Here is a 24,055-nt window from a genome sequence, read left to right as displayed (position 1 = left end):
GTCACAGTACGCTTTGAAAAATGCATATTTATTCATTGTTCCGCTGCATCGAGAGCGCGTTATGCATTTCGCAGTGATTTCAAGTGCAATTTTCAATAAAATTTTCCGGAAAACCCCCTTTTTTATTCTGGAACCTTCGGTATTATACGAATTTTTAAACGTAATTGTGTTTGCAGAATATGTGTATAAATAATATTTTATAAAATTCCGTGTGTAATTAATTTTTTTTTTAACTCGTGTGTAATTGGGTTAACAAACTCGGGTTTTTTAAATGAATCAAGGATTTTTTTGTTGTTTTATTTTTAAAGCTGAAATGATGAGGAATTTTTCTTTTGACCAGGTATGAAAACAATTATGTTAAGATATAAAACGCTTTTTAAAGCATAAGTATAAATATTTAGATTTGACAAGGGATGACGGAAATTCGTTCCAAAATACATCATACACCCACCCTGTCGGAAACAACAATAACCAAAAAGGAAATATAAATATTTCATTTCATTTGCTTTAATTTAATATTATTTTATTTCATTTTATTTTACACAGCGTATTTTGTTATATTTTATTTAATTCAATTTTAATTTCATATTTTATCCTATTACTTTATTTAACTTCTTTTATTCACTTTATTCTTTTTATTTTATTTTACATTTCATTTTGTTTTATTTTTTCTTTATCATCCTGTCTACGTTTATTTCTTTTTCACTTTAGAAATCCATGAGAACAACTAACTTTGCCGCACACTTACCTATTAATCGCATCACCTCATGCAGATTCAGGTAAACATTTAGATGGCACTGCACCAATGCTCCGTAAATCATGAATAATCCAAAAGCAAATGGTAAATTCGCTGAAACTGACATTTTAATAACAATTAAATGAGAATCGGAATCGAGCACTTCTAAAGATCTATATATGTATGTATGTCACTTGGTGCCAGAGGTTTTTGCAAATAACGGTGCGCTTGTTGATGTACGTGGATGCATTCATTCTTACCTAAGTACATATATAAATGTACATATCCATATAAGCACCGATGTATGTAAACAAAATACATACATATATTATTTAGGTGGATTTCATATCAAACTTTGCACATTTCTCACCATCTACATATTAACTTCTTACTTGGTAGAATTTGTTATTTTTTATGCATTTTTATTTTTCTTGACGCATATTTCAATTTCACCTATTTTCTGTATTTCAGGGGATATCTTTTCAAAATACATTTTAAACAAATACACGCGCACAGATGCTTTTTTGTATTTACTTTCCGTTGTTCTTTAAATGAATCTACATTTGCATGTACATATGAATTTACCCATATGGGATAGTCGAAATAAATATGTACATAAGCACACAGAACGACACACTATCCTTTGTCTGTTGTCTTCACGGGTTTATTTGTGTGTGTGCTTAAATTTCGCACTTTCGTTTACACACGCAGCATCCCCGCATTATTTACTTATTTATTTTTTCCCGTAAAATTACTCGCGGTACGACCACCGTGACGATTTTCCAGGAACTGACAACTGGATGAACAAAGAAATCGCACTGGATCTACTTGCAATGACAGAACGCACGCAACACAGGCGACAACAGTGACTCTGCCGGCTAACAATAGCACCGACAACAATGGTAGAGCTCATGGTGAAATGAACTGAAGGTGGCGCATTCCCAAAACCGCTACTTTGGTTTTGCCGACTTTGACATTTATGGCAATACGTAAACAAACTTTTTGTTTAGAAACAAGTGCAAACGTATTGCAAACGTCTTGTGTACTTTCAAGTGAAATATCGAAGTAATTCGTGCGTTCTGAAGCAAAAAACGTTTTATTTGTAATAAAAACTTTATAAAAATGTCGTGTCGTGTGTTGAATTGCAGCAGACGTAGGGGTAAAGCCCTCAAATGCAGTTTTTTTTTTTGTTTCCCCGCGACGACGCCTTGGCCAGAAAGTGGGTAGAGTGGCCGGCAGGAGAAGCCATACAATTTAGGCACCAGCGTAATATGCATGGAGCACTTTACGGACCACTTTTAAACACGACATGTTAAGTTGAAAACGTTGAAATACCACAAATTAAAAATTAAAATCGGAGGTAAGCAAGCATCGACCACTTTCTGCAGGAAAATATGCGCTGCGATAAGATATTATCACTTTTTCGGCACCTGCAATACAAACACAAAAATTATTAATGGTTAATTAATAAGACCTATTCTTTTGAACACATTTCAAGAGTGGTTGTATATTTTTTGTTAACGTTGTGCTTAATTCGCTATATTCAAAGATGGCTTGAGAAATTGGTAAACGAGAAGAAAACATGTTTTCTCACTGCAAATTCACAACTGTCAACTCATTGTTCTTCGCCATAATCTTTGTTTACCCGTTGCCACAAATGTCATTCTGCGGGAATGCGCAATCTTGTACCAAGAATGATAGAATACAAGATTGCGCCGTCCTGGCCGTTGACATTTGTGTACCACAAGTAAACAAAGAATAGAGCGAAAAGAAGAACGAGTTGAAACTGCCAAAGCAGTTCACTTTACAGCGAAAAACGTGTTTTAATTTTGCTAAATGTGAAAATATTGCATTTTTCACCTAATCTATTAGAGAATAGTGAACATTTTAGTGCACTCCATTGCTTTGCAATTAAGGCTGCTGCAGAAAACTGCAGCAGCATCTCTGCGGGATTGATTAGTTAACTTGCTAATGGAAGCTGCGTGGATCAGAAACAAAATCCTTGTGAGGAAATGCTGTTAATATAATAATAGAGAAACATTTCGGGAACGGCTTTGCCGTGCCCTATGTACACAAAATGCAGCGATTCGTCTCAGCGCTACACTTGCATCTACGCTTCTTGCATCTTGACGGCTGTCGCAATATAACACACAGCACTTCATTGAATTAGTTTTTAAGCAGTCTTCAACTAAAAAATCACTCGCAAATTGCAAATTAACACAATTTAAACTGATTTTTCACTTATAATTAAATTTCTCTTTAGCTGATTTGTAAACAAAGGTTTATTTACAAGTTACCACAACTGTCAAAATCGGCAAAACCAAAGTAGCGGTACCACTGACGGCGCCACCTTTGTTCGCTGCACCGTGATCTTGTACTCTATCGTTCTTGGGTAGAGCTGGAAGAAGTGACAGTAGTTCATGAAGTTCCCCCAACAACGGCAATTGATGTCCGCTATGATGGTGTTTACAATCAGGGCTGCCGTTTTGGTAGAATTCTATCAAAACTGGTAACTTTTACCTTCACAAATTTGAGTTGGTAACTTTTTGGTAAGTTTTTTAACTTCTGCTGAACATTTTCAAATATCTTTAGAAATAAAATTACATTTGCCATTATCAAGTTCCCTTTTCTACTCTTCCATTTAAATCTGAATTGTTGTGAATGAGCATTTAAATTAATTTGTAACTACTAGATGACAAGGTTGACACTTTGAAACTTTGAATTACTGTGAATGACCATTTAAATTAATTTATTCGTACCAACTGGCAGTTTGCACACTTTCAAATTCTTAAGAAAAACGTTTAATTTCGTGGTAAGTCTATTCTGTGCATGCTTTCTTAGGGGAGCGTTTATGGCAATTTTAGTCAGTTAATAAAGAAGTTTTCTTGAATATTAATCATATTAAACTGAAATCACATTTTGTATGCATATACAAACATTTGTTTCTAATCAAAAACATATGAATGTAAAAACATGTGTACCAAATGTACATGTTAATGAAATGATCTCAATTCTAAGTATTTTTTAATTTTTTTATTGCTATTCACTAATCTATTTCATTTGTATTAAAACGGTTAAAAATTAATTTTTCGTTATGTTTTTAAATTTTTGGTAAACTTTGGTAACTTCAGTAAAATTTTGGTAACTTTTGGTAGCTTTTTTAATGCATTGTAAAAAGTTTGGTAAGAAAAAAATTTTGAAAGCGGCAGCCCTGTTTACAATGGCGCCCACAGTGTGGATTTCGGCTGTTTAGTGTCATCTGGCGGAAAAGAGAGCACACTGCTGATATCGGTGCAGCACACATTTCTCTCCTCAAGTAGGGGAAGACTATTTCTGATATAACAGTCAAAAATTTGGTTATAACAGTGTCCTCAGAATTTGTTGAAGGGGAAAATAAATCAGTTGCGTATAGCATGTATACATATGTATGTATCTATGTAGATATCAGAGGTTATAATAAAGTGATAATAAAGTTGCCATAATTGTGCTTTTTTGGTACAATTTGAAACCAAAAATTACATTGACACCACATAGACCTTTTTGGTACAATTTAGAAATGCAGCGGTTCAGCCGGAGGTCAAAACTCAAAAATATGTCATTATTAATGGTACTTCATTACAGTGTAATTTTTTACGAAAAAAAATTGCTTAGATTACTTCCAATCATATTTTCATTGTGAGTCGTGTTTTCAGTGACTCAATACTTCTATCTTTTTTTATATTTATTTTAGAGAAACTTATCGAAATCGAGTCGATTTCAAATTTTCGAATTTGAGAACATGCCTGATAGTTGTACTTCTTTTTACCTTCCTTTTATTAACTCGGGCTGTAACTATGTAATATTGATGCGCCTAAAAGATGCAGCGATTTCTATTCTCAAGTTACATACCTGATGACCGTACGAATAGCAATTATAATAGGGAGGTTTTAGTTTTTTAAACTAAAATTTTATTTTAGAAAAGCCTCTAGCAAGGGACAGATGACCCAACAACCGTTATGTATAGACGGGCTTGCTTATATAGCTGCGCAAATGTAGTGCACTGGTGTTGGAAAACTATTGATAGTGTATACATTCGATTGTTTCGATAGTGATAGTGCAAAATGTTCGATACTATCGAAGCTTTCTTACATATGTTTAGATAAAACACTAATACCCTGTTTTACCAACCAATTTCAAAATGCATCAAACTTAAAATTGAAAATAGCACCATCTCCTAAAAAATTTGTCATTTTAACGGACAAATTTAAAATTGATTGGTAAAACTGGGCACAACATTTTGTAATTATGCAAATGTGAATCCATTTTTTATGGTCCTAGAAAAATTTGGCAAGTGATATGACAGACTCCATCGCCTGTAAATTTCTTCGTTTCTTCTATATAAGACAACAACAGCCAGGAAGAAATCTTATACGGCTTTCCCACGGCACCCCAATTACGTAGTTCGCTCTCTCACTCGTAGTTCGCACTCCAATTACCCTTCGAATTACGTAATTCGCCATACAAAATTTTGAGAGCGAATTACGTCATTTGTTGGTAATTCAAATCCAATTACCCTGCGAATTACGAAAAATTCGCTGCAGTCTCTAATTTTTATAGGAAATTTATCGGAACCAGCTGAGAAATCAAAACAAAAAACACAAAAACTGTCAAAACAAATAAAAGATAAGAGTAAACAAATAAGTTACAGCAAACAGTATATTTTTTAAAATGGATGTAAAAAAGGAAATTTAAAAACAATTATTATGTCGAGGAGATTATTGAACACCGTGAAATTGTGTAACGAGACGGGATGGTGCTCCGAAGAACTATCTGCAACTTTTAAAACAGTTGCAAACTTTTTATACTGTGAAAATATCGCTTACATCAGAAAGATTGACCTGGAAACATGTAAGTCCTTATTAAAAAAAAAACAGATAGTAAGCCGGGCCGTACATGCTCACCCTTGCACTTGTTTACGATGCCGTGCTGATGTGTTCATCAGTGAAAATCGATGGGAACCAAGCAAGATGGAAACAATTGAATTAAGTTCTGAATCCGACACTGATAACGAATTTGTATATGGAATATACATACTTGGTTAATATAGAAAGTATCTGGCAAAAAATACTGGAAGATCTCATTTATGCACCGCTTCCTTCATGCTTAGGGACACTCGCGACACTGCCATTAGAAAAACGGTTCTCAGCTAGCTGGGGCCACTAGCACGAACACTCGCGCGAAAAGAGCATGCGCGGCGGGTATAATGCCCACCAAATAACTTTTCATAAGCATAATAACAAGTAAAAATATTTACCGATATCGGGCGCTCAAGTTGTGCATTTTTGTCTTGACCTCCGCCACCGTGTAACGGAATCCATGGCTTTCGAGCACCGCAGCCATTTCCTGAAGTATATGGCTATTTTTTCTACAGCCACGCAACTCGCTCATCTTCTCACCCCATATTTCCAATAAAGCCCGCTCGCCTGCCTGGTTCCACTTGCTGGCACTTTTTCTCTGTACTAAAAATATAGTAAATAAATACATCACCAATTTAATTCAACAATTTATAAATTTTTAACAATAACTTACATTTTGTAGCGAAGAAAAACAAAAATAACACAACAGAGAACTGTCAAATCGAATTAAGAATGCGCCGTGGGAATGGGGTAATTCACGATAGTAATTGGGAGAGCGAACAAAGTAATTCAGGATGCTGTCGGAAAATGGTATTACCCCCTTATTCTAGATCCCGAATTTTCGTAATTCGTAATTCGTAGCTACGCTACGAAAAACAAAAAATCCACATGCTGCAACCCTTGCGGAAACATGTGCAGCATTGCCAGCTATCAGTTGTTTTTCGAAGATAGCTGAATGAAGGAAAACAAAGTGGAAAGCACTCATCATGTGCTTGTTTATAGTAAAATTTATTGATTTTCAATATTTTGAGGAAAATTATGGATTCTGATGCATTTGCAGTTATAGCAGCGGAGTAAGAGCGCGCTATGGCAATGGACTCACAAAGGTATGCGGAGCTGCCGGGCATAGTAACCATGGGGGCATCTATGTTAGCTTCTGGTTGAATTGTTGAACCACAAGCCAGAACTCCTGCTATGCCTGAAGCTCTGGTTCTCAATCCAGTTAATGCAATAACAGCTTCTTCCAAGCCATTGAAAACATGCATTTTGTTAGGTCCACCACCTGTTGCGCTTGCTTCTGCCTTCGGCCGCGCTTAGGGATTATAAGCCTTACTAAGTAGAATTCTCCTTTCTATGTTGCGGGGAAAAGGGGCTTCCGCATGTCAAAGGTATACAACATTTCTTGTGCATACCACTCCGGCTACGCCGTCCACAGTATTTTTGCGCAGAACCCCCGTCAAAATTTGCAAAAAAGTGGATAGTGCAAACCGAGTTTATTAATAAGCTAGTGGTAGAGAATTTGATACATTTATATTAAAAAAAATTTAAATCCTTTGATTACACGTGTAGACACAACAACCGAAAATCGTTATACAAATAACTAAACCGGACCCAAGTTTCTCGATAAGGGGCAACAAAGATTCTTTTTTGCTCGTTTATATGAAGCAGTGGATAAAAATATACGTATATGCGAAAGGCAAATTTGTCTGTTTAAATGAACACCACCAATATTTCTTGCAAACACACATTCATTTACAATTTTTATTTCGCCTCCGACACAGAATTGTTTTCGTACAAAATTACGCAAAAAAGCTTACTCGTTCGTTTTCAGTCATGTCATTGTTACGGATTTCGAAAGTTCGATAATACGATTCGGATTGCAGCATACTATTTCTACGATTCGTAGCAAAATCCGAATACGAAAGGGTTGCAGAATAGGGGTGTTATTCTTAAATAGCCCATTTCGCGACTACAAAAGCCATAAAGATTATTTGTTTACACAAAAATAACTTTTGTAAAACAAAATGAGATCGTGTATGTATTTCAATAACACATTTTATAACAAAAACCATGAAGAACATGTTTACAAGGAAAGGAGTTCACAGCATACATATATATGTATGTAGGCATGTGCATCTTTTATAGTCCAATTCCAACAATGTGAGCAACATACAACTATCGATAGTGTTTAGAAAAATTCTATAGTGGCAGCAAAATGAAACCGTCGATACTATCGATAGCCCCATCGATAGTTTTCATTACTGTAGTGCGCATATATATCCCCATTCCTCTAATGGGCTGCCATGATTCAATAATACAAGGTTCGATAAACTGACAGTTCTCTCTCTCGCACCGCTCCCTTAGCAGTGGCACAGTGTTGCTGCTTTGCAAATTTACTTGTAAAAAGTGTAGCTTTGCTGTGAAATAGAAGTATAAGCTTTTGTGCAATATGTTTATTTATATATGCATATGAAGCACATTTAACTGATGAAAACATAAATTGTTTTTAAATTGGATGTGTACATAAATCTCATAGTAGTTTTATTTTAATTTTGAGTCCTTTTGCATTTTTTATACAGCTAAATAGCACATAAATTACGTAATTCACGTAGATGTATTAATATTTCGTTCAATATTTCGTTTAAACTGCCAGATTTCCTGCAAGTACATTAGAATTTACAAAAGGAATTTCACTACTAATTGCCTACTTTGCGTACTTTTCTATTACCATTTTCGCAACAAGGGATTGCATCCTCCCCCTTTCTCTGTCCTTCGTAAATGCAGCCTTTTGTAAGGGAGTGTCAAACCGCGGCTGTCAATAATTATCTAACCTTGTATTATTGAATCATGATGGGTTGCTTTTCAAAAAAGATGTTGAAGCATAATAAGTTTTGCGCTTCCGATACAAGTATTTTTTTCGATACCTACTTGGATCGCAGTAAAAAGTATCGAGTAAAAAACTACTTGGAAAATTGAGAAAAGTGGACTTGGATTTAATTGTATCGATTTATCCCAGCCGAAATCTCCAGAACTGTGCTATCCAACGCTAAAAAACGTAAATTTTAAATTGAATGCACAAAAATAAATTAAACATCAAATTGTTTGAAATCTATTGAGGAAACATCAAATTATTGTGTGATTCATTTTTCTCAAATGCTTAAAGAGTTATAAGTAAGAAACTCAACAGTATCTAATATTTGACATGAGTGGACGGCCCACGCCCAGTTTCAGAAAAATTTTACGAAAAACCAATTTTTGCTTAAGATCCATTGAAAATATTATTTTGGAGCTAATGTTTAAAAATTTGCCAACCGCACTGCCCAAAGATCTGAAAATCCTTACACACATATATGTATATAAATTCATGGCGGTATTTTAGACAAAAGTTACTTTATGTATTTAACGTTTTCAGTGAACTTTATGAAGAATATTATCTAACGATCACGCTTAAAGCCAACCTGTTATGTTTTAGTATGTTAGTGTGCCATCAAAAAAGGGGAATTCTGAAGCCATTTACGCAAAGACCTATTCGGACAATATGTTTTATATTTCAAATATTTTCAAAGGCACACAGCTGTGAAAGGTCTTATTTTATACTTTAATGTGTAGTTAATATGTACATAAACCAATAATAAAAATTTAGTAATTGCTGAATGTGAAAAATTAAAAAAATTTAAAATATTACCTTTTTGATAATTAGGAGTGACAGACTTCAAATTGTTACAGTTTATTTCCAATGAGAAGGACATATTTATCTCAACGCCTAATGCATTTTCCAGTATTACATTTACTATTTGCCATGATTTTTGAAAGTCTCCATTTTGCGCTGAAAAAGTTAAACTCAAAAAACGTACAAAAGGTACCCAAAGTGACACGTCAAAATTGTTATTTTAAATACTTTTATTATTTATAAAAATTTAAATGACATTATTAAAGTAAAAGAAATTGAATAAGTTACAAAAACTCGTCACATTTGTTATTAAAATGGCCCCATTTTTTAATAAAAAGTAAAACTGCAATAATAAAATTAATTTAAAGGCGAATGACAAAAAAGCACACGGTTCCGGAGATTCGCCCATATACATACATATGCATATTTTTACAAGATGTTTTTTAAAAGGCGTTGAATAAACGTATATTTGTTTTAAACATTCGTTGTTTCTGTGAGCGTTTAAAACTTTTTGTTGATACACTTTTATTTGATTTGGTACATTTTTTTCTGACGTTTGATACAATTTGGAAAAATTCATTTAGCATCCCTGGTTAGCACTAAAAGGCTTTGCCTTGGCGGCCAATTAATTCAAATGTTGAGTGCCTAGCGCTGATAGGTGGGCGAACAGAAGAAGGTCTTGAGTAGGAATGTACCGGATAACCAGATGCCGGATACACACTCTTAAGTTTAAACTTTGCTTCCTGGCGCAAAGAGAGAAACCGGCTTCTAATTGAAATTATTTAAAGTGAACTTCATATTAAAAGTAATTTTAAAATGAAATGTATAGAATTCTTTGACTATTTAAGCACTGAAGATGGAAATTATATCATTATTGCTTATCAAAAATGTTCTAAATATAAAATAATTTTTTGGCTTCTGGTACAATGATATGTACACCCATGTTAAAATGAATAACACTTTTATTTTTTTATGAGCTATAATTTATTTATATGCCAAAATATTGTTAAAAACAATTACTCTGGCGTTTTAACGTATTATCCGTTACTTACATTCATGATTTTGCTTTGAACAAAAATATACTGAAAAGTACTGTTTTTTTAACGTGAAAAAGTCTAACGCACTGATTTCGCGCATAAAAAATCTGGCAACCCTAACTACAAGTGTGTGTAAGGTTCTTTGGATGGAGTTACCCATTGCTCTGACTACAAATAGACCCATGAACCAAAAAGACAAGATCACGACAGCAGAAGAGTGGCCCGTTATAATCGCACTTATGAAAAAAGTAGGGCGATTTTGACATAAGCCGTTTGTTTACATTTGTTCGTTGTTTACAATTTGGTGGTGGCTTTTTACTGCAATTTTCTTAATTTTCGCTTGTGACAACGTGTGCACACATAAGGTAAAGAATAATTTAACACAACGACATGATTTATAGGAGAATTTGCATAATAAAAATGATTATTCATGCGTTCCACAATTACGCGTTTTTTTTGTTCTCTTCGTTGTTTACTTCTTACAACAAAGATGGCGTCGAGATTTCAACAGCTAGAAAATAACTTTTTTCTTTCTTTCCTTAAGGCGTGATCTTGTGTCTTTCGTTCATGAAATAGACCCCCTTATTCTAGAACCCGAATTTTCGTAATTCGTAATTCGTAGCTACGCTACGAAAAACGGAAAATCCACATGCTGCAACCCTTGCGGAAACATGTGCAGCATTGCCAGCTATCAGTTGTTTTCCGAAGATAGCTGAATGAAGGAAAACTAAGTGGAAAATAAATAAAAAAACACTAATCATGCGTTTGTTTATAGTAAAATTTATTGATTATCAATATTTTGGGGAAAATTATGGATTCTATGCTATGGCAATGGATTCACAAAGTTATGCGGAGCTGTCGGGCATAGTAACGATGGGCGCATCTATGTCAGCTTCTGGTGGAATTGTTGAACCCCAAGCCAGCTCCTCCTATGCCTGAAGCTCTGGTTCTCAATCCAGCTAATGCAATAACAGCTTCTTCCAAGCTATTGAAACATGCACTTTGTTAGGTCCACCACCTGTTGCGCTTGCTTCTGCCTTCGGCCGCGCTTAGGGATTATAACCCTTACTAAGTAGAATTCTCCTTTCTGTGTTGCGGAGAAGAGGGGCTTCCGCATGTCAAAGGTATAAAACATTTCTTGTGCCTATCACTCCGGCTACGCCGTCCACAGTATTTTTGGGCAGAACCCACGTCGAAATCTGCAAAAAAGTGCATAGTGCAAACTGAGTTTATTAATAAGCTAGTGGTAGGAAATTTTAAACATTTATCTTAAATAAAATGTGAATCCTTTGATTACACGTGTATGTTACACCGAAAATCGTTGTACATTAACTAAACCGGACCCAAGTTTCTCGACAGTGGATAAAAATATACGTATATGCGAAAGGCAAATTTATCTGTATAAATGTACACCACCAATATTTCTTGCAAACACACATCGATTTACATCTTTTATTTCGCCTCCGACACAGAATTGTTTTCGTACAAAATTACGCAAAAAAGCTTACTCGTTCATTTTTAGGCATGCCATTGTTACGAATTTCGAAAGTTCGAAAATACGATTCGGATTGCAGCATACTATTTCTACGATTCGTAGCAAAATTAGAATACAAAAAAGTCGCAGAGTAGGGGTGAGAAATTCGTTTATTTTTTACTTCGTTTTGCTACCTGCTTCGTGGTGCAACGCAACGTAGCACGAAGTATGGGTGCGTTCAGAAATGCATCAAGCCAAAGCATCAGAGTCTTTTATTTCTAAACTATAATTGATGGAAATGTTTTGTTTGAGCAACTAAGTTCCAATTCGGCTTTTAACCGTCGTTGCGCATATTTGACATTTCCATCAATTATAGTTTAGAAATAAAAGAGATTGATGCTTTGGATTGATGCATTTCTGAACGCGTCCCTATAACAAGAAAAATGCTACTGCGGTTTGCGTTTCTGGCTCTGCTCCTCAATGAAGAGTCCTCATCTATTCACCTTGAGAGCAGTAGCAAAAATTAAAACTATGAAATAGCCTAGCTTTTTCAATCACTGGCTGTAATAGGCGGCATTCACGGTACGTCTAACTCGCGAGTCATTTGTGTACGTGTTGACTCGCCTTCGACCATTGTGTACAAATACAAGTGAGATATCTTAGCAATAGACGTCATCCTGGGCCACAGCTGCGATCATCTGTTTTCTAGAGTTGCTTATTTTGGTCTAAAGTGCGGTTTTTTGACCTGAGTTGCATTAAATAGTCTCTTAAAACTTGGTAGTATTTGCTGTTCAAATGGTAACATATATGCCCAAAAACTTGAAAAATATTAGATGATTGCTTTTTAAAAATGCTATTTATAAAATTTGGTTTTGATTGCGACATTAGAAATATTCAGATTATAAAAGTTTTTCACATATGTTTTAAGATTTTAAAGCTTTTAAAATGTACGGTAGAATGCAACAATGTGCTTGAATTTGTTTGCTTCTTCGTCAACTTATTCGTTTGCAGACTAGAAAAATGGCGAACAGCCATCAAAATACTGATTCAAAATACACACAAATGGGTGCGCGCAGCAAAATTCAGCCCTAATGGTAAGTTCATTTCATCGTGCGGCGACAAGTTAAGAATTTGCGATACATTTTCAGGCGAATGTATGCGAACGTTCACCGGGGGAAGAGGTATGGGACGACAGCTGGCATGGCATCCAGACGGCAATCTGGTGGCTTTAGCATTAAGTTGTAACCGCGTTAAGATATTTGACAAAGCTGAAGGCGAGCTAATACAGTGCATTCGTCGCCGGAGAATGATGTTGCATTTCACCCAAGTTGAAATTTCTTGGTGACTGGCGGCGATGACGATACAATAAGATTGCTTGATTTATTAGAAGGTCGGCCAATTTATACACGGTAGTAGTGCACTTTAGCGGAACCATATAAAATACATTTTTTCCTGTATTCAACAGTTGCCCGTTTGGAAATCTAATTTGCATACATTTGATGCCAATAGCGCGCAACAAACAAGCCAGTTCTCAAAGAGCCCAAATTGATTTTAGTCATGCAACAGCTCCACATAACTCCGCCATAGACACACCAGTTGCTGGAGTACCAAAAAGCTGTGATGACAGTATTTTAATTGATCCACGACAATCGTTGGCATATGGAATGCGTGATGGAAATTTTCTGGTGCTTGATAGCCAATATACTACAAGAGTGAAACGCTGTGATAGTATTTTTTCTCAAATTTTCATCTTTTATTTGCAGTTACATTAAGAAGCTCATAGAGGACAGAGCGGTTGGTGAGGAAGGTGTCGAGTTACTGCTGTACTGCAACTGGGAAAATCCGCATTTCGCACGTGCTCCACTCGTATGGAATAGTAGCTTATGTCGAAAGGCTGGTTTTAGTATAATGCGGCATTCGCAGCATACCCTCACTGGCGCCGAGCCGTTGAAGAAATTTTGGATAAATAAACGTGCAAGAAATAGTTCCGATACTAGCACGTCCATATTCTTGTTAAGGGTCATCAAAAAATTCCTTGTGTTGTAAATAATAAAGGGAATGCCGGATTATACTAAAGCCAGCTTACCGACAAAAACTACTATTCCATACGAACACAGAAATATAAATGTATCTAAAACTGAATAACTCAAATCAAATTGGATTGCATTTGCATAATATACCTAATATTGGAATCTGTTTTGATCGTAAAAAATACAACTTGCAGTCATTTAGATTATAGTTTTGAAAGAAATTGATTGCAATCGTAAATTATGTAAAAATTGTCAATAACAATCTGCCTAAAATTTATTTTCCCCATGTAACGGTTATAAAATACGTTAAATCCGCACTATCTGCATTAACAAAAAATATACATTGGAATATTTAAAATAAACCGATTCATATTTATTTTCTAATAAGAATTGTTTCTTAATTGAAAGTATTTTATACTAATATAATGTAGTGGTTAATGTTTTAAAATGAATTCGCAATATGTCCGCAGCTCAGGTTGATTTAAAGAAATCCGTTTAAATTTTTCGAATTACATCTACTTGAATACAGGATAGGCAGGGTTTCATACAAATGGTAGTTCCGTAAATATTTAAAATATGTTAGTTCATTCAATATTTGCATCTAGGCCAATAAATAATAACAAATAAAGCCGAAAAAAACAAAGTTTCAATTAAAACGAGTTTTTATAACCCCCCATAAAATTCCGATTAATTTTAAATACGAAAATAACGATATTTTTTCATGGAGATTTATTTTTTTAATATACCTTGTTTATACCTACACAAAATCCGGATTAGCAAAAAACCGATTGGACTCAACATATATTTCTTTACAGCATTTATCCCCCTGTCTTTATAGCGCACTCGATAAAGTCTTATTCAAAAGTAAACAAAATTGCTATTTTTAAACGACATTTTTTTAATAAATAACTTGCGCGGTTGACCGAAATGGAAACAAACAATAATTGTAATTTATTATAACAATAATACGAATTTAAAACGGGCTGTATAAAGAAAACCAGCCTATTGTCACTTCACTTTCCAATGGTGCTGATTGCTGCAAGAATTATTTAGCGATTTAGAGCATAATCAACACAATATATGCACATAAATATGTATTATTTCACAGATCTCAGGGTCAGCTTAGAAATACGTTACCAAAATTATATAAAATTTAAGTAGGAATTATTTTTATTTATAACGTAAAAGCGCTATCTGACCCAATCTGATAAGTATATTTCCCCTAAAGTTAACCCATTTTATTTAATTTGTCTCTCGTGAAAATATATATTTTATTTAAAATTTTCAGATATGTACATATATTTTAAATTTTTGCTTTAATTTTTGTCTCCTTTTAATATTTAATTAGATACCTTAAGATTAAAATAAGCTTAAAACGAAACAGCACAGCAACCCTTTTCTGTTCATCTTGAGAACACAAAACCCTCTTTTGTTAAAATTCGGCGCTGCACAAAATCCTGGCTTTTATATTTTCCAACAAAATACCACTTCGCAACCCTGGATTTTCACGAAGCGTTTCATTCGGGTCGTAGTTTGGCTACTTCGGGCCATTCGGTGTTGTATGCCATATTGGCTGCCATATTGTTCACACTGTCATCGCCATATTGAACACCCTGTCAACTATCTGTCAACCCTAAGATATCTCACTTGTATTCTTCCACAATGCCTTCGACTACACGCAGTTGAATCATTTAAAGTCATGCCGGGAGTCATGTTGGTGTAACTAACACATTTATTCTCACAAACACATCCAAACCGGCTCACGAGTATGCCGCCTATTACAGCCAGTGATTGAAAAAGCTAGGCTATTTCATAGTTTTAATTTTTGCTACTGCTCTCAAGGTGAATAGATGAGGACTCTTCATTGAGGAGCAGAGCCAGAAACGCAAAACGCAGTAGCATTTTTCTTGTTATAGGGACGCGTTCAGAAATGCATCAATCCAAAGCATCAATCTCTTTTATTTCTAAACTATAATTGATGGAAATGTCAAATATGCGCAACCACGGTTAAAAGCCGAATTGGAACTTAGTTGCTCAAACAAAACATTTCCATCAATTATAGTTTAGAAATAAAAGACTCTGATGCTTTGGCTTGGTGCATTTCTGAACCAGCGTTGCCAGGTTGACGTTTTTAACGTCATTTGGACGTTTTTTGTATCCTGTTGACGTTTGGACGTTTTTTATGTAAAAAATTACGTTTTTTAACTTCCCAGTAATTTTTTTCTCTTACTAAATCTTGTAAGTAAAACTGATTTTGAATTATTTTCTTAATAAATCTTTACAAGCTTTGTGTTTTGCAGCAACTTCTTCCAAAGATATTTATTCTTTGGACACAGATGACTTAAATATGATGCATACCAAGCGTACGCGCATTTTTTTTTTTTGATTCTTGGACTATGTTCAAAGGCTGGTTGTGTAAATACTTGAGGTTACGAGGCTGATTGTAATGTTTGCAATTGCACATTAAAAGCCAAATCAGGAAGAGAAACACGCACGCTCGCAAAAGCATCAAAAAAGCTGTAGCAGCATAAAAAGTCAGAAAACAGTAGGCGACTTTTTTAAGACTTTATTGAAAATGTAATGGACGCAAAAAAGGTTGAAATATTGCTATGCTCTTTCTTAACAGAACGTAATTTAGCATTTTCGACAGCCGACCCCCTTACCAAATGTCTACAAGAAAAAAAAAATTATTAAAAATCAACGCGATTATTTAGCCCCTTTAAAATTGTACATTATTGCACTGAAATTTAATGGGCTATCAAACTGCATACTCAAAAAAATTTAAAAAAATCTAAATAAAAAGTTAAAAATCTAGCTGAAGCTTTGCAGATTTTTTAAAATTTTTGCACAAAGTTTGAAATGTGGATTTATATTTTGTTTGTTATATAATGAGCTTTTATGGAAAAATAATAAACATTAAATAAACAAAAGAGAAACAGCCAAAATCGATCAAAATGGTGATGACTTAATCAGCTGTATGCATAAAATTATTTTTATATTAACGATCTCAAACCAGTGTACAATGAATTTTAAATGTGCAATGAAATTTTAATATACCTTACGTACACATGTACCTTTGTATACAATAAAAGTTTAATAAGAACAACTTTTTGTACATTCATTTGAATAAGACGTTTTTGGGTAGGAAATGACGTTTTTCAGACCACGAGAGACGTTTTCTCATGCCGAAGACCTGGCAATACTGTTCTGAACGCACCCATACTTCGTGCTACGTTGCGTTGCACCACGAAGCAGGTAGCAAAATGAACGAACGAATTTCTATTTGTAGTCAGAGCAATGGGTAACTCCATCCAAAAAATTTTACATACACTTGTAGTTAGGGTTGCCAGATTTTTTATGCGCGAAATTAGTGCATTAGACTTTTTCACGTTAAAAAAATCAGTACTTTTCAGTAAATTTTTGTTCAAAGCAAAATCATGAATGTAATAACGGATAATACTTTAAAACGCCGGAGTTATTGTTTTTAACAATATTTTGGTATATACATAAAATATAGTTCATAATAAATAATATAAAAAGAAACTTTTTAATATACAACGCTTTTATAAATGGACTAAAAAGTAGAAAATAATATTTCTCAGTCCCATAGAATTTGTTTTGATAACTTTTGATTTTGAAATTTTAGCAAAAGTCATTATAAACAATATATGAAATTGAAAATGAAAAACGTGGAGCGCATGCAATACAAAGCATTCGATTTAATTGACAATAGTCAAACTACATAACGTAGACCTAAAATTTCTACAGCGAAAGTAGAACTTTGAAATCGATTTTAAGCGGTCGTTATTCATATACCCACATACATACATACATATATTACTTTTCATATCAATTCAAGTGTATTACATGCGCCCCACGCTTTTCATTTTCAATTTCATAGATTGTTTATAATGACTTTTACTAAAATTTCAAAATCAAAAGTTATCAAAACAAGTTCTATGGGACTGAGAAATATTATTTTCTACTTTTTAGTCCATTTATAAAAGCGTTGTATATTAAAAAGTTTTTTTATATTATTTATTTTCTACTTTTTAGTCCTGTCTGAATAAAAGTTTGCAATAGATAGTAAAATAATTCAACGGTATTAATAGAAAGGTGCACACACATGCATTTACATATGTATGTACATACAAACGAGCACCAATTAATTTTATTTAAAGAAATGGCGTGTCGTCTATTTTCGCTGTAGCAAACGTAGTACATAGGGCGACATCTAGATGTCATCTACCTCGCCCTATTCACTACAGCTGTCGCCCTATGCACTATGCTTTTTTATAGGAACTTTTCAAAGCTTTGCTTTGGTGTCGGACACACAACATTGAAAGTTTCTGGATCCACAACATTGAAAGTTTCTGGACGCACAACATTGCAAGTTGATAAAAGCGTTGTAAAAAAAATAAAAGTGTTATTCGTTTTAACATGAGTGTACATATCATTGTACACAGAAGCCAATAAAATATTTTATATTTGACATTTTTGAATAGCAATAATGAGATCATTTCCATCTTCAGTGTTTAAATAGTCAAAGAATTCTATACATTTCATTTTAAAATTACTTGTAATATGAAGTTCACTTTAAATAATTTCAATTAGAAGCCGGTTTCTCTCTTTGCGACAGGAAGCAAAGTTTAAACTTAAGATCCTCCTAGTTGCTTCGTTTGAGTGTGGTATTGAAAATAAAAATTACATATTTTTTCAAACTGTGGACAAGTATCTCTATTTAAGGACTTCATCTATAATTCCTCATGGCTCAAATTAATTTTTTCAACTAAGCAAAAACTTTGAAAGGCTAATAATTCGCTAAAAAGAGTATCTAACTCTATGTCTTGTATGCAAAACTCTTTTACAATGTTAGTAAATTGTGAAAAAGAGTTGTAAGTTATGGACAAAAGCTATTCGACTATTTCAATTTGTTGTTAGGTATTAAACTGAAAGTTATTTTCGAGATAACTAGCAACACTCGACAAGAAAACTACAGCCTTCTTTTTATATAATTTAAGCACCATCATATTATCACAACTGGTACGTAACAACCCGGCGATATGCACATAAAACGATTGGACTTTTTGTTGTATTAATTTCTTGTGGATATGAAACATTAGCTCTGATCCAGTACTCCATGAACTTACAGGATTTTACACGAACTTGCAGGAAGTTGCAGGAAAAATGTTCCCGTACTCCAAAATCCTCCAAAATCCTCTAAATGAGAGCGACTTTTGGAGAGTTGTGTAGGGAATGAAGTTGCAAGATTTTACCCGAACTTTTTCTTCTGGTAAAATCATGAAAAGTGTCAAGCAATCACTGGTTGACGTTTTTACAGGAAAAATGGATTTTTTGTTCCCGTGCTTTTTGTTGTTACTCACTTTTTACTATCACTTCAGAGAGTAATTTTGCTGTTTGACAGTTTTACAGGATTTTTCACGAAAAGTATTGGATCAGAGCTATTATCTGAAACATGTCAACTATGTATAACGAAATTATTTTCTTCTTACTTCTTAACTTTTTACAGTACAGTTTAATGAAGTTCCAACGTTGTGCAAAAACCTTAAGAAAATCCTAAAGTATTTTGTTTGATTTTCGTTGTTGGTGTTGCCGACAGGGTAGGAGTGTGATGTAATGTGGAACAAGTTTCCGTCATCGCTTGTCAAATTTGGTTTGGAGACAAGCCGGTTTCGGCGTTGTGTGTATTTTGTTTGAATTGACCAAATTTGGTCCATTTCTTTTTCTTTGGTCCATTGGTCCAATACTTTTTAAAATGGTCCATTTCACAAGCCTTTGGTTAGGTTATTATCACCCATTCACTTCATGCAATAGTTTCGCGTTTTAAATTTTTTCTATTTAATTGATGAATATTTCGTCCTATGCTGAATATCGTCATCGTCAGTAAAGCAACGATACGGCCATCGCCAATCATGTTACTGATGCGCTGACGATCGTCATATTCAGCATAGGGCCGATTGGCAACACCTGATAAAAGTATGAACTCGCCTTGCCACTGATCTTCAAATATGGCTAATCATCTGTCAAAGCACGCTTAAAAAATATCGCGGACCAATATTAAAGCGGCTGGCAAAAATATGGAAAGGAAGCAAAACTTTAACCATAGCATTTAGCACATGAAAATAATATTCGATTTCATCGAAAGGATATTAAACATCTTGAAATTATTACACTACATGAAGTTCTTTTTGATACTGATGTATCAATTTTGCCGCTACTCGACCAATTTCCTGCATTGGTAAATGATGCAGACATAATTGAATTTCAGTTTCACAAATTGAGGCTGAGTGAAGGTAACTTCAAAAACTGTACCAATATAGAACGTTTTTGGAATAAAGTAAGTTTGATTAAAAATGGATTGGGTGAAGCGGCCTTTGGAGAATTGTGTGATTTAGTTCATAACATTTTTAGTCTGCCTCACAGTTCCGCAGCAGCTGAGCGCAAAATCTTTGATTAAGGTTAATTAAGAAACAAATTAAAATTTAAAACATTAAGCATTATAATGTTAATAATATACAGTTGAAGGGGTTAGAATCATAAGGGTCTAAGCGACATTTTTTGAAAATATAAGTTATACCCATATTTGTATAGTTAAATATAGTGTTTATTTGGTGACAAAGGGTAAACATTCTTTGAATTAGTTAATTCACATGCATTCATTTAGACAAGAATCATTTCAAATGCATTTACCCAGAATTTACAATAAGTAATCAATTTTAACCTTAATTATCTCAAAAAATTTCAGATCTTAGATCCTTTTGATTCTAACCCCTCCGATTGTAATGCACTTTGGATGCAATATAAAAACTGAATTGCCATAATTTCTTGATAAAGAGGAATAAACTCCACTCAATTTCCCGATGTAATAAAAATTGGTCAATTTTTTACCTTTTGGTCCATTTTTTGGTTCGAAAAATAGATTGGAAATGGCAACCGTGCTCTGAAAGCACCTTTCGAGTAACATTCGTTCGGTGTTCGAGTTCCATTATGTTCCTTTCGAATTTTGTTTATCCCCTTTCGAATTTTCGGAAATTTGGTACTCCCTGCATCTAAAACAAATGCCAAAATGGTGGAATTGTAGAAAATTCTTTTCGAAAGCAACCAAACACTCGGACGCCCACAAAAATGTAAGTAATTGCAATAATATTTAAGAAAATATGTATTCTTTTAAGCAATAAATCATTTTTAGGACAACTAAAACCAAACAACCAAATATAAAGCCTCGGCAATTTGATATATTGGCGTTTTCGCAATGGATTTACACACTTCAATGAGGCAGCGTGACATAAACTGCTGAGAAAGGCCTACGTGTTGGCCTTCACCAATTTGGTGTTGGTATCCTCCTTGCCCCAATAATTGCAGTGCGGCTGCCAGCTTAATAACACACCTTACAAGACGCGAATGACTAAAACTCCAACACATTCACAAGTAAAATTAACACTTATGCAAAAATGTATATGCCAGTCGAGTCGGGTAGAAAAGTCACAAACATTTTACCTGTCATATGATTGACAATGCTGATAGAATACGATTTTTTTCGGTGACTATCATTTGACCGGTTATATGATTGTCACTGAAGATGGAAAGGTTCACAAGAAAATAAAATATGTACATCATTATAAATCACAATAAAAAAATCTAGAAACGAAAGGACGCTGTCGAAAGTTTTACCAAGAAAGTGCTAAGAAATAAACGATAAGTATTTAGAAAAATAATTAAAGTGTTTTAAAATTAAACAAAAAATTTTAATAATGCTATGTGCAGAGAAAAGCTCATGTTGTTTAATATGACGTCGAAACTCACAAATTGTGATCAGTCATATTTGACCAACTTTTATAGCAAGTATGATTTGTCAATACTGACCTAAGATCCCATCAAGCATGATTATTGACCAATGTTTATATCATTGATGATTCACATGTATACGATTTTTTCCATCAAATTTTGCACATTGCCCTTAATATTTTGATAGAAACTTTCATACAAAGAAATGACGAGTATTTCTATGAGGATTGTCCGTCATTTTACCGGTCAAATGATTGTCACTGTTCTTGCAGGGACAGGTCCACAAAAAAAATCGATGAAAGGTTCCTTTGACCAAACCTAGTCTGTTATATGTTTTTGGGGTCGCTGAACACGAATCTGAAGTCCATTTTGCTCCACCAAGTCTGGATTATTTTCTAACCTCAAAAAACATCTCGGATTTTACTTTACAGAGAAAGTGTTCAGCGACCCCAAAAACATAGAATAGACTAGGTTTGGTAAGAGGAACCTTTTATCGATTTTTTTTTAAGTGAAACTTCTTAGGCGGCGGTATCGCAAAAATGGAGAGTGAAATTTTTAAAACTGAAAACGTTACATGAGTGAACGAACTCATTGCACATTTCAGCTCTGCCGCTACCAAGCAATATATGTATAAATGATGCAAGCGTGCTTCGCGTAACTATATCAATTCGTACATATGTACATATGTTTGTATGGATATATTTATGATGAAGCAAACGGGCTTTGTTGATGTGCTGATGGGCATATGTATGTATGTACCTATGGACACCAATGTTTTCATGTGTGTACATATGTTTGGATGGTTGGATATATATCCATGAACGAAAGACACAAGATCACGTAAGAACAAGAGAGTGAAAAAAGTCGATTTTTTGAGCGGGTTCTACGCCATCTTGTTTCGCTGGAAAAATAAACAAAACAATGTAAACGAAACAACCAAAATTGATTCACAGACGATTGATTTAGGAAATTTCTAACAAATTGTGGCATATTAATAAAAATAAATGTTGGAAAACGCGTTGTTGTGTTAAATTAACTCTTTTGTCGATGAATAAAAGTGAAAAATAGTGGTGTTCTCGTAAAATTACCTGTGTTTAGTTAGTTCATATCTCCGACATGTGCATGTGGTGCGCTTGATTCTGCGGCATAAAATTTATAGCTCCAGGAATAATCGCTCCTCAACATTACAACAGAGGTGTCCACGCGGTTGTGTGAGGAGCAAAAGTCTCGAAAGGGACCACCGTGGAACTTGATACATTTCATCTGAAAAATATGTAAAATGATTTACTAACAAACTACAAATAAAGATAGTTTGGTTTAAAAAAGTGGTGGTTTCGGCGTATACTTACTTTTGCTTAGTGAATAAATTGCTTGATTCTAGCTGGTTGAAGTAGTTCGTCCAGTACTGAGTTGGCGCTATAACCTGTATCGAAAAAAGACCAACCAAAAAATACAAATGTATGTACATGATTAAATTAGTTTAAAAATGTACATAAGAAAGCCCACCAAACAATTTGTGTTGCCGGCAATAAGAAAACGTGTCGCCCTCGGAAACAAATTTATTGCCGGTAATATTGTCATCGAATCGATTTCCTATTACCGGTCGCTCTAAAACGTCCGCCGAAGGCAACTCGCCTGGGTGAGTCGTTTTCTTATTACCTGAATGAGTCCTTTTCTTATCGCTTCAGGCGATATTTGGAATAATTTTATTCTTCTTAATACTTCATTTATTTTTTTGTATAAAAATTGCAACTTACAATCGGAATTAATTCATTTTCTCGCTGTGAGACTTCCTATTTTTTTTTTTTCAATCTTGTCCTTGGGCATAATTTAGATGCTTTTGGCCAATGCTATTGACGCCATATTCATAAGTTTCCGAATTTTTGAGAACTTTTTTATTCAAAATTGACATGAACGAAGTGGTGTTGCCGATTTGTCACCACAGCAATAAATCGGTGAGTCGCCAATTTGTTGCCATTGACGATTGTTGCCTATTTCTCATGTTTTGCATGGTGGGAGGTGTATTGTATACTTACATAAAAATACACAATCAACGCTTGAATTGCATAGTCATTATTGTGGGTTATCAGCCGCGGTTCGCCAATTTTTTAACGATTTTTGGAGTTGCTGAAAAGTGTAATCGAAAATAATTATTTGTAGTATAAAATCTTATGGAAATAAGTGTATCTCACCTTACCTCATTTTATTATTTTACGATATTTCCGCTTTCGAGAGCGTGTACTATCAGAAATCTGTCTGTTCAGAGTTCGAATTCTGATGAACATTCGTGCACGGAAAAACAGTCTCTTTATTCTGTCGTGGCAATTTACATGTTCCGCTTTTTTAATATGTTCCCCCACATAATTGGCCATTGCTTGCAACCCAGTGCCGTTTATTTCTTCAAACA

General features: G+C 34.3%; 1 long non-coding RNA gene across 1 annotated transcript; it reads right to left on the bottom strand.

Annotated features, from left to right (window-relative positions):
- Positions 1 to 5,839: 5,839 nt before the first annotated feature.
- Positions 5,840 to 24,032, bottom strand: LOC118753272. The gene is made up of 5 exons (XR_004994789.1): positions 23,846 to 24,032; positions 23,685 to 23,775; positions 22,998 to 23,071; positions 22,737 to 22,911; positions 5,840 to 6,234 (listed from the first exon to the last, which is right to left on the bottom strand). It is a non-coding gene; the product is annotated as an uncharacterized LOC118753272 (long non-coding RNA).
- Positions 24,033 to 24,055: the final 23 nt, after the last annotated feature.

Source organism: Rhagoletis pomonella, unplaced genomic scaffold (genome assembly GCF_013731165.1).
Source record: "Rhagoletis pomonella isolate Grant_MI unplaced genomic scaffold, Rhpom_1.0 Rhpom_scaffold_02284, whole genome shotgun sequence".
Classification (NCBI taxonomy): Eukaryota; Metazoa; Arthropoda; class Insecta; order Diptera; family Tephritidae; genus Rhagoletis; species Rhagoletis pomonella.
The sequence above is the reverse complement of the archived record's forward strand: the minus strand, read 5'-3'. Positions and strand labels throughout refer to the sequence as shown.